Here is a 12552-nt window from a genome sequence, read left to right as displayed (position 1 = left end):
AATGCCACAGCCACTCACTCAGTGGAATGGGGACAGCACCATCGTCGGGATCATAAAGTTACAAATTTCCCTACAAAGGCCGTCACCACCTCTCAATGGTGTTTCTTCTGACCACAAACTGACATGTTACCACTTAGTGTGGTTGCAATCGATTCAGAAACCAGATGAAGGGGAGTTTTTCTTTGGTTAACTACAGGGCAGGCGTGCGCTCACCCTTGTCCATCCTTCCCTTGTGCTAAGCCAGTCCTATGAAAATAAGTCTTCCCACACTTAGACAATACCGCTAAGAAATATCTTCCAGTTCTATGAAATTTTAAGAAACAACTTTCTAACAATGAGCTCCAAACATGTTTAGAAAGGGCATTTCAAACAAGACAATTTAAAAAATATCTATGAATTCGATAGTGTCTTCTTCCATCATTCCATCAATACAGTTTGCCTATGTACACGCTATGCCCTTCTTCATTCAGAAGGGGGAAATGCCGATAAATCATCACAAACAGGGTACAGACCTGGCTGCCTTTCGCTACTTAAACAAGAGACACATCGATTTCCCAGTGCACCACTTACCAGACAGATGCAGAGGTGTGGGCAGGCCAGTCATCAGAATTAACAGAGTGATTCTGCTTGCACTACATATTCTGATTTGTATGAATCCTATTTTTAGCTATGCACAAAGGGCAATAAATGGAAAATCTTATTCTAACCGCTACTTTTTCTGGGCCACCCACACTGCTCCACCTACCGCACAACTTCACAAATGTGAAAGAAAAGAAAGCGCGCGCGCACACACACACACACACACACACACATATACACAAACAAAACAACGCAACACCAAAAACCCAACTCGGGGTTCGTCCAAACAAGGGATGCAAAGTGGCTGAAATGTATGACACTTTTTCCAGGTAGTGTTTGTACTTACATTCTTTTTTCTGTGTCAGGACTTTCAGGAAAAACAAAGTTGACTTGCTGATGGGCACTTGCAAAGGCTTCTCATTGGAGTATCATGGAATGCACACAAACGTGCACAGCCAGACACCCACATCACCACCACGCACCACCCGACCTTCGGCAAAGATCTATATCCACAGACTTTCACTCTAAGTTCAGCAAGACAAATGCAAACATTTTCTTCAGAAATGACAGTGTTCAAACAGGCTTTAAATGTAAAAAAGTGTTATCTCAAACAAAATATCTAAAACAGAGAAGGCACACAGAAATGATTTTGCCAACATCACTGGACCTAAATCTGCTTTCAGTCTGCAGTGGAACCAAAGCACAGGGTCCCCTTGGCCTGGTCCTCTTTTTAAGCACGTTTCTCTCTCTGTTTCCAATAGGCACACTTTGCCACCATGCTGCCTGATGCCTTACCAAGCATTAGCTCACACATGGCTATCACAGCAGATGGCAGCATCTGATATTTAAGAGACAATCACCTTCAGAGCAAAGAAAAAAAATTATAAAGATGATATTGGCTGAGGGCACAGACAAGATGGTCTAATTGTGATCACTCCGTCTTTAGATATTTAATGAAAACTTAAGTTATGAAGGTCCCAGTGCACTAATTAAAATGTCCATTGCTCCAAGCCCTCTATAAACCACCACAGCAGACATAGGCAGGCACTGATTAATATTTAACAATCAGCTCAACAAAATGATTTAGACACACAAGGAGTCAACTCTGAGAAACACATCTTTACCTGTATGCTTGCTCATTATCCAGAAACTAGAGAAAACGTCCTGTCATCGTCTGGTAGTTCACGCACGCCCTGCAAAGCCAGCACCTTCTCCGATAACGCACGGGTACAACAAAAGCAATGATGATGAGAGGATCAGAAAATCTTTTTAAAGTGAGAGTCCACTAGCGTCAGAACTGACTTGGGTTGTAAAAGCATGGGTGAATAAGTATCTTTAAAAAGTGGGTCATACATCACTGAGATACAACCACACCGCCCCCAAGTCAGACTCCAAATGACTGTACGGTGTGACAAGGTGGGAGGGGCCTGAACACAGCTAAAGCAAAACTTTTATGTGGTGAGAAGCATTTTAGTTTTCACTGGTTTAGGTTAGAGAAAGTTAATCTCAATGCCAACTACAAAGCCAGCTAGCTTTTAGTGTGCTCTTGAAATTATATGACAAACACTGGCTCTGAATGTAATGGGAAATTCAGATACAATGTCATAAACAGTTCAGGTGACAGTCTCGGGCTTAAACAACATACCTCATCACTGAACAGCGAAGTGAGTGCTGTGACGCAGTGAAGTACGACGGTCAAAGCGAAACTGAAGACGAAGAACCAAATTATCCACATTAACATTTCCTGCTCCAAGGAAGATCAAAGTACTGTACACCACTTCCTCACACCTGTATCCACCGGGGCACAAGGCACAATCTCGGTTATTTATCAAAGCACCCTGCAACTGCTATAGGCAAAGTGTAGTTACCTGGATTGAATACGTTCTCTCATCTGCCACTCAAGAGCTACAGGAACATGAATTCACGACAATACGTACCAAGTTCCTTTACATATGAACACAAAAGTTGGTGAAGGGATACAAAGAGAAACTCCTGCTTTCAAGGAACTTAAAACGCTTGTGCAGGCAATATGATATAAACCGGCGATATGATATAAACATAACTAATGCCAAATGCAGATCATTTTAAACCAACAAATAAAATACCTTTGTTTCCTATCCTATTCATAAACTCTGCTTTATTGTTCAGGTCAAACTGTCAATACCTTCATCCTACTTGGACCCACAATCAACACCACTGATACCAGCAGTCAAGAGATGAAAAAATGTACTACGTTGAGAAAGTCTGTTGTCCTCTCCAAAGTACTGAGGAGCAACAATGTCAGTTTGAAGACTAAGGTGCACCTGATTCAAGGTCGTTTCAGTCATTTGCTGTGTGTCTGAGAGATGGACAATGAATAAAGATGACAGAAGAAGTGATGCCTCTGAATCGTACTGGAGAAGAGTACTGAATATCCCATGGACTGCCAATCAGATTATGTCTTGTAGAAAGTGTACCCTGAGTGTTCCTTAGAAGCAAGGATGGTGAAGCTTTGTCTCACAAACTTTGGGAATGTTACAGAAGGGGTATTCCTTGAAAAGGACATCATGCTTGGAAGGGCAGAAGGTCATAGCAAGAGAAGATTCTCAACGAGATGGACTGATACAGTGCTGACAACAAGGGGCAAAAGTATGTCAGAGATGATGAGACCAGGGCAGGGCTCAGACTTGACCTTCACAGGGTCACTATGTGCTGTACTTGACTTGATGGCACAGAACAAAGACAACCCTATTCATATAAGGGTTGTGAATGATAATTCCCTAATGAACTCTTTAAAAATCCTCCCATTCATAGATTTTTTTCAAAATGTTTAAAAGGCTTTCCTAAGCTCTTTGGCTTGGTTTTAGGATTCATTCAGTCAGTCCCTGCACTCGCCAAATGGAAAAAGAGGCATCACCAGCAGTTATAACACCTGCTATAGGTGTTATATAACACCTATAACACCAAAGTGTGAAGGGAAGCTTCTTTGGAGGAGGAGAAAGAATATGAAGTTGAGAGAAAACCTTGTGTTGATGCACAACACAAAGAGATATATTTGAATAAAATTTTGTTACTATCAGTTATAAAACAAGAATTGTACTGGAGTCTTTAGTGTTTGAATTGGAGACATGAAAACACAGGAATCTGGCTAATCGACCATTCCTGCTTCTGCCAAGCTGTTCTGTATTAGGGAGCTCTGGTGGTGTAGTCCATAAGGAGTTGTGCAGCTAACTGCAAGGTGGCTTCCTCTCTGGCGGTTCTAATCTACCAGTGGCTCCTTGGGAGAAGGGAGGGCAATGTGCTCCAGTGTGATCTACAGCCTCCAGAAAACCTGCCTGCGCATCAGTTAGGAGTTGGTTCTGACCTGACGACAACGAGTTTTGAATAAGGACTCTACTAATCTTGCAATGTGGCAAACATTTTTTTAATTTATTTTACTAGTTTTAATGAACATTTATAGAGATTTTGGATTTCCATTCATTCATTGTGTGGCAAACATTTTGTAAACAGTGTTCTAGGAAGAAGAGCAGAATCTTTTCCTCATTATGACACATAGTTTGTGCACCCTCCAGGGGCAACTAAGCTCCAGGAGCTCCAGGTCATTTCTCAATGACCGATTATATAGTGTGTCTTTGGAAAAGTATGTGGGAATTCCCTTGGGCTAAATCATGGGGTGGAGGGACAGCACAGGAGAGGAAGATCCTATATGAGATGGATTGATTCAGTCACTGGGGTAATGGGGGTAGGTATGTCAGAGATGGTGAGATTAGCACAGGACAGAGCAGGGTTTAGAGCTGTTGTACATAGGGTCACTATGAATCGCAGGCAACATGACAGCACATAACAACAACAACAACAAATCATGCTATCCTCTGCCATCCTCACCATCTCAGGCACACTCAGGCTCATTACTGCTGTCAGTATGTCAATCTATCTCTTTGGGGGTCTCCCTCTCTTCCAATGACCCTCCATCTTTCCACTATGATGTCCCTTTCCAAAAAATGGCCTCTCCTAGCAACATGCCCAAAGCATGAGCTGAAGCTTCGCATCACTGACTCCAATGAGGATTCTGACTGCACTTTTCCCAGGACATATCTGCTTATTCTTTCACAGTCCATATTCAGAATTCTCCAACACCAGAGTTCAAAGGCATCAGATCATTGTCTGCCATCTTTATTCACTGTCCAGCTCTCAGATTCATGGAAAGTGACTGAAAAGATCATGATCTAAATAAGAAATACTTAGTTTTCAAACTGACATCATTGATCCCCAGTGATTTGGAGAGTTCCCTGACAGGGGACTTGCCCAATGCAATACATCTCTTATCTCTAGATTGCTGGTACAAAGGATGTTGACTGTGGATTCAAGTAAGATGAAATAGTCGACCATTTCAATATAACTGGTTTCTATAAATTCTTTTCAATTGCTATGCATCTCAGAATTGGACAGTGAATAAAGATGTGAAGAAAATCAATGCCTTTGAGTTGTGGTGCTGGAAAAGAGCATTAAATATCTAATGGATTGTGAAGAGAATAAATTAAGCCCTGGAGAGAGTGCAGCCAGGATGCTCCTGAGGGGGAAGGGTGGTGAAACTTGGTCTCACATACTTTGGGCATGTTGTTAGAAGTCAGTCCTTGGAGAAAGATACCATGTTTAGAAAAATGGAGGGTTAGAGAAAGATAGAAGACTCTCATCAAGATGGACTGGTACAGTGACTGTAACAATGGTACAACTTCCAGCATGGTAGAGATGAGGATGGCACCGGATAGGGCTAGTTTCAAATCTGTTGTTCACAGGGTCGTTATGAGTCATTTATGACTCAACGGCACCTACCAACAACAAGACAGAGGTTAAGAAAGTCCCAAATGTCCAACTTCCAAACTGCTGAACCACTCTAATAGTAAAATATTCCTTCTCGCCTCAGCCTTCTTGTCTCCATCTAAGTCTTTGAACCTAGATTTCATTGCAAAGTCTCCCAGAAACATAATGGAAACATCATAGAAATGGCTTATGTGATTGTAGATGGTATGGGAAAGGCATGGAGTTGCTGGGTAATGATAGGCCGGGAACCTGTTGTTGGTGTAGCTGGATCACGTGAGATGCAGTATCCAGAGGGAAAGGAATGCAACTCTCAGGAACACTCCTCTATCCAGGATCTAAGAGCTATAAAAACACATCCCCAGGAGAACTAGTGGCACCTGGCTCATACTTTCTAATAGGGTGGGGCTTCAAGATGCATCCCACTCTCATTCAAACTTCTCAACTCAACAAATAACTCACTCCAGAATAAGGCATTAAGCACAGAAAAAGCAAAACAGAAGGTTATGGCTCCAACCTGACAAGACAGGAGAAGAGCTGCCTCATAGGGTTTTCAAGGCTCTAATGTTTCCAGCTGTCTGCACATCCCATTAGAATACTTTGCTTTGTCCTCCTGAGCTGCTCTTTGAAATCTTCTGTTCAGCTTTTTTACTTCAGCATGTTTTCATTTTCTTTTGGCTTCTCGATGTTCCAGTGAAAATTTTTTTTTTTACTCTGTAGTATACAAAACCAGTATTATCTATTTCTAACATTGATAAAGACATAACGCATTAAGTGTTGAGCTAACAAGTAGATGGCTATCAGTTGTAATCCAGGGGATAAAGATGATCTCCCCCTTAAAAGATTTATAGCTTTGGAAACTCGATAGAGGTTCTCTTGAGTAGAAATCAACTTGGTGATGAGTTTTGTCTTTTCATATTTTAATTTATCTTGAATGATTTATCCTTCTTGGCTATGGTAGCACTGTCCCTAGGGAGCATATCTATAAGATGTAACCTTATTCTTTGTGCTTGGAATCATCCATAGGGAGTTTTGCTGCTAACCCAAAGATGGTGCTTCTGGTGGTTCGAATCCACCAGTGACTCAGGGGAGAAAGCTGGGTAATTTCCTCCAGTGTGATTTTTTAATCTCTCAAAATCCACTGGACCATCAGCCTTGAAATGATTCTAACTGAATGTCAACTGAGTGGGTGAGTTTCCTTTAAACTCCAAACTCATTCAGTTGTGGATTAGAACTGCCTACCCTTGGGTTAGCAGTGCAACTCCCTTCCATGAGGCCATCAGAGCTCAAAAGTCACCACAAAAACTTAACTCACTGTCACTGAGCTAGAAATTATGCACAGATGTCTTTTTAGTGGGTTCAGAGGCTGTAAACTGCACAGGAAATGGGATTTAATTCTACTAAGTCCTCAAATGACACCAAGTCAAGTATTGATCAGTAGGCAATCGTCAGAACACAGTAAGGAAGTACTTCACGGTTCAAAATTGGGAAGGGATGTGTCCTATCTCCCTTTTTGACCTATATGCAGAACAGATTATCCTGGAAGTTGGGCTCTATGAGGAAAAATGTGGCATCAGGATTGGAGGAAAACTCATCAACAATCTCCATTATGCAGATGACACAACCCTGCTTGCTGAAACTGAGGAGGACCTGAAGCACTTGCGGCAGAAGATCAAGGACTGCAGTCTTCAATATGGACTGAAGCTTAATATCAAGAAAACAAAGACTCTCACCACTGGGTCAACTGGCAGCTTCATGATGGATGAACAGATTGAGATTGTCAACAGCTTCAGTTTGCTTGGCTCCACAATCAACACTCTTGGTACCAGCAGCCAGGAAATTAAAAGACAAAGTGCATTGGGAAAGTCTGCTGTCAGAGACCTCTCAAAAGTACTGAAGAGCAGTGATGTCAGTGTGAAGACTAAGGTGTGCCTGATACAGGCACAGGATTCTAAAAGCACAGTTTTTGCAATTATGTGCTATGTATCAGAGAAGGATGACAGAAGAAGAATTGATGCCTTTGAGCTGTGGTGCTGGAGAAGAATACTGAATATACCATGGACTGCTAGGAGAACAAATAATTTCATCTTGGAGCAGGTAAAGCCAGGCTGATCCTTGGAGATAAGGATTCTAAAGCTTCATCTGACATACTCCGGACATGTTGCAGGGAGGGATCAGTCCATCTTTGGAGAGGGATGCCATGCTTGGGGAGTAGAGCGACAGCGCAGGAGAGGAAGACCCTTAAGGAGATGGATTGATTCAGTGACTGGAGTAAGTGTGTCAGAGACAATAAGACTGGCACAAGATAGAGCAGGGTTTAGGGCTGTTGTACACAGGGCTGCTATGAGTTGCAGGCAACTCGACAGCCTATAACAACCACAACAATAAAGTATAATAATAGCTCTTTCTCCCAACATTAGAGATTTGGTGATGGAAACAAAATGATTCTTATGTTGGAGCATACAAAACAGGTATCATAATGATCAGAAGCCCTTAGCAGAAGTAGTTCTGCTGGCCTGGTGCACTGCTAACACAAAGGTGGTGTCTCTCTTGCAATCTGAACCAGCCATGGCTCCTCCAGAGAAAAGTAGCAATTTCCCTCCACGACATTTACAATCTCTGAAACCCATCAGAGGGTCAGTTACAGTCTGTTCCAACTTTACAGAAATGAGTGTAGCAGAAGCACATGTTACAAATATTATCTAACAGCTTTAATTTTCTACTATCTTTGCATCTATGGCATCTAAAGATCTTGGGTTTTGCTTAAAATTCTATCTCTACTTGTCACGACATAAAATCTCATTGCCACCCATGTGGCTCTGTAACACTGCATTCTCTGGGGCCCTGGACACCGAGTCACTACTGAACATACCATTCAGATGAACCAAAGCTACACGCTGGGAACACAGTTAAGTAGAGGTTTCCCTTCATCGCAGGGAAGCAGATTTCCTGTATGTGTAATGGCACTTTGGTAGACATTACAGTTGTCTGTGGCAGCTTTTCTTTGTACTTTTTGACAAATGAGTCACTACTCTGAAAAGAAACCTGAACCTAAGACTAAATATAACATTCCACAGATCCCTTGCCATCTTCTGAAAGCTGCTCAAAGATAAAGAGGATGGTATTAGGGCTGAGGGAGTTGTGAGTGACATTCTCACCACACTCACCAACTGTAGCAACTGTCAAGCACTAATTATTTATTCTGCACAGAATTCAGCATTCTTCCGAGGAAGGTAAACTTTAGAACTGAATTTTATAAAGACTCCCTAGACATTCCTGAGGGAGCTCTCAGGGGGTTTAGTGGACAGAGAGTTGTGCTGCTAACCCAAAGACAAGCAGTTATATATAATCTCCTAGTTGCTCCTTTGGCAAAGGATGAACAGTAATTTCCTGTGTGGTTTACCAGCCTCTGAAAACCCGCTAAGAGTCAGCTATGAGTTTGTTCCCACTTCATGACAATGATTTGAGGCCTTTCTGACTGACTACATTGCCCTGGGACACAAATGGTGGTGAGCTGGCCAGGCCCAGCCATTCTGGACAGGAGTAAGCAGTCCTCACTAACCCAAAGAGCCACAGCAGCCTTCTCTCCCTGACCAGTTAGGAAATGAGCTGTGTTATGGAATGAATGGTGTCCCTAAAAAAAAATGTGTTGTAAATCCTAATCGCTTTAGTTGTGCTTCACCTTCTTTGCCTCCAAGGCGCTCCCAGGTCACACTTCTTCCACTACAGACACAATGATTGTAACAATGGACTTAAGCAGTATGGCAATCATGAAAAAGGTGCAGAATAGGGCAAGATTCTGAATCACTATGAGTCATAATTAACCCAATGGCATCTAACAACAACACTTGTTCATAATCTCAGGAGGAAATGGATTTTCTTTAGTAATAAGACTGAATTAGTGTAGGGTGTGTTATAAGTCAACCTCATCTAAGACATAAAAGACCAGATTAAACAAGCAGGTACAGAGGAAAAGATATATGCTGCACTAATTATCAAGGAATCTAGGAACAGATTAATCACAGTAAAGAGATGAAGACCTTGCCCCAGGACAAACAGTGAGAAAGCTTTCCTGTAGAGCGAGAATGCTGGGTTTGTTCTTCTAGTGTCCTAAAACCGTGAGAAATTCCTGTCTGTTAAGACATCCACTTGTGGTACTTCTGTTATAGCAGCACTAGAAAACTAGAACAGACTGACATTATGATTGTTCTCAGGAAAAAGCTGATGTACAGACATGGTGACTCGGAAGGGAGGAGCAAATAAAGAGTGTTTAATGCAAACTCTTGGTCTCTTTTCTTCACTCACCCCCTTCATGCTATAGAAGTTCCATAATTGATAACCTTTCTCCCAAGAATGCTGTTCAGAATAACTGATTATTAGTCTTTGGCAGAGATGTGAGGCTGTAAAGGAAGTGCACTAAGAGCTAATTACTTCAGTCGGCACTGCCAGCCTGAATACCAGGCTCGCCATTCCATCGGCACCCCCAGCAGATGTCTCTTTGCTAATTCTAGTATATAACTCTCTCATCACCTATCATGGTTTTATTTTTCAGTTTCTGTACTTTTATTTTAAACATATGCATTTAAATCCACAATTTCTAGTTCTGTTACTATTTAGGTAATAGATATATTCCCTCATTACACATTTGCATAGTAATGCTTTACTAATAATCAGTATTCCCAATCCCATGAAGTTATAAGAGAGCTGTAAATCCTAGTGTTACTTTGATAATATGTTTCATGTTCAAGTAAAATGTTACAAGTCATAGTGATTATTGACTGATTTAAAATGCCCAAGAAGTTCTTAAAAATTTTAGACACCATTCATATAATTTTTATACTCACAGCTCATTAAAATAAAAAATGTCTAAAATGTCTATAATGACAGCCTAGAACCATACAAAACACATTCATAAGCACATATGCACCTTCATATATATGTTCTCATACCTCCTAGTGTGTATTTACCTAAACTTTTCTAGTTTTTCTACTAACACAGAAAGAATTGTTCTTTTCCTCAGCAGGTATATAACTGGCTTCTTAAAAAATTAACACAGCAATATACTGATCCTCAGAATATATCAGTTCTGAGAACTTGAAACTCCACAAACACCAGAATTTACTGACTCTATTTATCAGAGGTTGGCTTCCCCTTCATAACCATGCTTTGTAAATCAAGTCACCTTTAAAGATACTGTTATTATGTGCTATTGAGTAAGACTCATGGCTGATCCTCCATTTGGTTTTCTGAGCTGTTCATCCCATGGGAGGAGATTGTCCATCTTTCTCCCTCGGGGCAGCTGGTGGATTCAAACTACCTGACTTTGGGTTGGCGGTGTAACTTCTTGCGCAGTATGCCAGCTGAGCTCCTTTAAATGCATTAGGGGATGAGTAATGTTGATGACTCACTTTGAAAAGGGGCCAAGATAGCTTCCAAACCCAAGGGAAAATTATTTTCTCTTTTCACTCTCTCTAAAAGCATGATGAGCTCACCTGTAGTTGTAGTTTTGCCTAATAACAGGACTATTTATTACTCATACCTCTTGAAAACCAAAGACAAAGAATGACTGGCACTAGAAATTTTGGACTAAAGATGGCATAGAACAAAAACACCTACTCAGCTGGACTTGCAAACAGAAAGGTGTGAAGGGAACCTGCAAATTTCTCTTTGGAGTCATGAGTCAATGTTATCTAGTATGTCATTAAATGTTTTAAGACTTCTATTAAATACTCATCTATAATTTATTTTTTCAGTCACATATGAGTGAAAGGAGTGATTCTCAAAGTGGGGTCCCTGAACCAGTTACATCACCTGGAAACTTGTTACAAAAACACATTCTTGACTGTAGAGACTTACTCAATTAGAAATAGTTGGGAAAGGACTAAAAAAATTAAGCTTTAACAAGCTTTGCATGTGATTTATAGGCAGGATAAATTTGAAAAGCACTGTGTTAAGGAACCATCAATTTAGTGTTACCATGTGAGGGAGATAGACAGGTGATCTCCTCCTGAATAATTTACAACCTAGGAAATCCAACTGAGGGAGTCGGCTATGAGAAGGTTCTGACTCCCTGGAAATGAGTTTTAGAGTTTTCTTTTCCAAACAGTACTCTCAAGCTATTTTCTTTATGGGGCTATTTTCAGGAGGAATCAATCCTTGGAGAAAGGTATCATGCTAGGAAAGGTAGAGGGTCAGAAAAAGAAGGGAAGATATCAATGAGATGGACTTACAGTGACCACCACAATGCGCTTGAGCTTGACTTAGACTGTGAGGATGGCTCAGAATAAGAAAAGGTTCAGATCTCTTGTTCACAGGCTCGCTGTGGGTCATAGGTGACACAAGGGTACTTGAAACTAATTTGAGTGCATGTTGATTATTTGTTCTTATTGCTTAAGACTATTCTGAGGCTTTATTTACCATTATTAGTTTTGGAAAAGAAACTTTTGTCAACACTTACATGTAATTATTCCAGGTCCTGTGCTGGCTTCGAGTCTTAGGATGCAGGGAACTGGGCGAAGGGAGAAATGAGAAGGCTACAGCAATCCATTCAGACATGGACCCCAAAGCTTTTTGGGGTAACTCTGTGACAGGTCAGTGAGCATCCACCTGTTTGAAGAGGAAAAGTTTTCAATTAGCTAAGTCAACCTTGCATGCTAATATTTCCCTCTCCTCCTGCTATCCTTGCTAAACCACATCTTCCTTAAAACAAACAAGAAACTTATTTACCAGGCTTTGACTCTTTGACTATGTTTCCCTCAACTAATCCACATAAACATAAGATAACAATAACAGTGCTCTGAAAGAAATGGCAAAGAACAAGGGCCCAGGAAGTTGATGGTATAATAACTAACATGTTTCAACAAAAAACACTGCCCTGGATGTCCTCACCAAGTTGTGCCAAGAAATCTGGAGGCCAACCACTTGGCCAACTGACTGGAAGAGTCCATATTTGTCCCCATTCCAACAAAAGGTGACCCGACAGAGTGTGCACATTGTCACACAATATCATTAATATTAAATGCAAGCAAGATTCTGCTGAAAATGATCCAAAAACGACTGGAACGACACATCAACAGAGAACTGACAGAAGTGCAGTCTAGGTTTAGAAGAAGCACTAGGGATATTTTAGCTAATGTGAGAGGGATCTTGGCTGAAAGCAGAGTACCAGAGTAACGT

General features: G+C 41.1%; 1 protein-coding gene across 1 annotated transcript in view; it reads right to left on the bottom strand.

Moving 5' to 3' along the window:
• BACH2 (BTB and CNC homology 1, basic leucine zipper transcription factor 2) overlaps positions 1 to 11982 on the bottom strand; it is a 255438-nt gene extending 243456 nt beyond the window's left edge. The window contains exon 1 of the mRNA XM_006881215.1: positions 11834 to 11982. The gene's annotated coding sequence lies outside the window, so the exon portion shown is untranslated. The remainder of the gene's footprint in view (positions 1 to 11833) is intronic.
• Between the last annotated feature and the right edge of the window lie 570 nt (positions 11983 to 12552).

The sequence above is a fragment of the Elephantulus edwardii genome, unplaced genomic scaffold, assembly GCF_000299155.1.
Source record: "Elephantulus edwardii isolate Elephantulus edwardi_28Jun2011 unplaced genomic scaffold, EleEdw1.0 scaffold00013, whole genome shotgun sequence".
Taxonomy (NCBI): Eukaryota; Metazoa; Chordata; class Mammalia; order Macroscelidea; family Macroscelididae; genus Elephantulus; species Elephantulus edwardii.
The sequence above is the reverse complement of the archived record's forward strand: the minus strand, read 5'-3'. Positions and strand labels throughout refer to the sequence as shown.